The following is a 2,796-nucleotide window of genomic DNA, read 5'->3' on the forward strand; positions in this document are numbered from 1 at the left end:
AATTTTAAAATAATTTTCCTCCTTAATACTTTCCCAAGAAAATAATACAGTCGAATAGAAGTATAAAAATTGATTACTAATATTATGTAACATGAATTACTGATCATTAATAAATAAATATTATTTAGCTGTAGTATACCGTTAACAAGTTGAACTTTTCAATTTCTGTACCAAATGTTCGAGACCCAAAATATTTTGAACAGTTAAGAAATAGAAAAATATTTCATGATTTCGACTGCATAATAATTTTCCAGCACATGCGAGCAATCACCATTGTATCAATTTTTCATTATATTTCGCATATTCGATATCAAATGATATTTGATTAATAGGCTGCGGGTGTTATGCGTTTATGATAAAAATTAGTAAATCAAATGCAAAACCGTGCAAATATTTCAGAAATTTAAAAACACTTTTATTATTTTCTCCTGATTAAAATGATTAAGAAAAGAAATAAGTATCTATGTAGCTCCTGTGTTTTACAGTTAAACCTACAGCCTATTGATCAATGCTAATTTTCCTTTATCTGATCAATCGCATTTAGTTATAGGAAATTCTAATAATTTTCGATCAAAATGGAAAATGGCGTATACAGTGATGGTCGTAACACGTTGCGCGTCGTGGAGCATAGATCCCCTTTATCCGTGCCTTTGTTATCTTTCCCTTAAAAACGGTTATCGACTAGAACGTAGGCAGTTATAATACATTAAAAATTGACACACATGTATGTTATATAGATTGGCCTCAACCTTATCTCCTTCCCCGTTGTCTTTCTCTCTCCCTCTCTCTCTCTCTCTCTCTCTCTCTCTCTCTCTCTCTCTCTCTCTCTCTTTCTCTCCCGCTGTTTTTTCATTACTCACTCACTCACTCACTCACTCTCTCTCTCTTTCTTTCTCTTTTCTTTTATAGCAGAAAGTAGTACGGTAGAATCATTTGGGGACGGTGTTCGATCGTAAAGAGGAAAAAACTTGTTACTGTTAATACTTATTCGATGTTAAGTGAGGATAGAGTATAAAGCCTGTTATTACCGAACGGGAACTTGCTTGCTTTGCTTTGCTTTGCTCGCAGACAAACCTTTACAATTCGCTTTGGCTTACACTTTCACGGCTTAAGTATTAGTTGAGACAACATGAAAAAGTTTTACGGTTCGTTGGAAAATCCTGCATTCTCTATGGTATATTTTCTCATCATCTTTTTTTTTCCTATTTTCTCTATCTTTCTCTGTCTCTCTCCCTCTCTCTCGCTCTCTTTCCCCTTATAGTTTGCACCATTCGCTAATGGTTAATATAAAAACGTTAAATAATATTAGTTGAAAGTATATCGTATATCTTTCCACGTTCATTTAGGCGGACACAATTATTGACCACAGCAGAAGACTTTCGAGCCTCTTATCGCTACCACTATGAAATTCGATAAAATTCTGTCGACTATTCTTCCCCCAGTTAACGAACATGTATCGTGTACACTATTTATGTACCTATACGCTGCTGCAATTTGCCAATACTTACCGTAAGAATAGTACCCGCCTCGCGTTTTACATGGTATAATAGTAATGATACCGGTATAATAATCATAGGTAATCATAACAATGTATATCGTTATCGATAATACGGTTAACAATCATAATTACAATTAGACAATTATAATATAGCCGGAGTCGAATATAGGATGGCGCGACAGTAAAATTATGTTTGCAAAATAGCACCTTTCCCATAGGACAGAGACCTCAAGCTGCTTATCTATCTCTCGACGGATATCATTGCTAAGAAAGTTAATCAAATAACGGCTCTTACAGTAATCGTTGTAATAATGTCAGTATTCGTATAATATTTTCTAAAAGATTCTAGACATGAAAATTATGGAATGCATAACAAATCTGGTAAATAAAACTCAAAGTGTATACTTTCCCCGGACAAAAATGTTTATCATTAGAACTGACACTTGGAATAGCGCGTAAATCAATTATTTAATTAATTTGCAAAAAATGAAAATTTCCAAAGAGAACTTCATGACCACCTCCAAGTTACAATTCAGAGATAACAAAAAATAGCCGTTGGAAGAACTTTCATTGTGGTTGTCTTTTTGTCGGATTGCAAGCGAAGTAAATTGAAAGCTCGCGCAGCATGAGTATCTCTTGGCCATCGAGATAGCAGTCTTAACGATCGCTCAATTTCGATCAACAATCGAAATTTTTAACGATCGACGCATAAAGATAAACAAAGGACGAAGACACGCCGTCTAGCGTTCCTACTTTCAGTCTTCCTCTATAGTCCAGTCTACGATTCTAGCACCATTGCGCAGCTTTATCGTCGTTCGTAATCGTCAGATCAATGAACGAGTCCCGATAATTAAAAATCGACTAATATAAGATCTCGTTAGAATTTAAAGATTAGATTACATCATCGACGTTCGCATGCAATTCTCTACGTGTTGCCTAATTACTAAGGGCAAACCTCATCGTTGCTAATCAGAAGTTGAAACTTTCTTGTTACTTTCATCTCCGCCCGGACATCATGTTCTCCTCGAAGCGCCACCAGTATGCATATTGTAATTGTTATGAAGCTTTCGAATAATTACAAAGAATCGTGAAACACTGTTTGAAAACATGGAATCGTCAACTTCTGATCATCCTAGCCGTCGTGGATTCAGCTGCCCAAGGCTAACTTAAATCTTCATTTTACACAAACGCATTGTTATTTTGGGCTCCTCTCACTTTTCTATTCAAATATCGCATTTGGTAATTCATTTTATGTATTTATGAAAAAATTAGCTAGGTCTCATTTGAAATAGTAGAAG

Source organism: Halictus rubicundus, chromosome 7, assembly GCF_050948215.1.
Source record: "Halictus rubicundus isolate RS-2024b chromosome 7, iyHalRubi1_principal, whole genome shotgun sequence".
In the NCBI taxonomy this organism is placed as follows: Eukaryota; Metazoa; Arthropoda; class Insecta; order Hymenoptera; family Halictidae; genus Halictus; species Halictus rubicundus.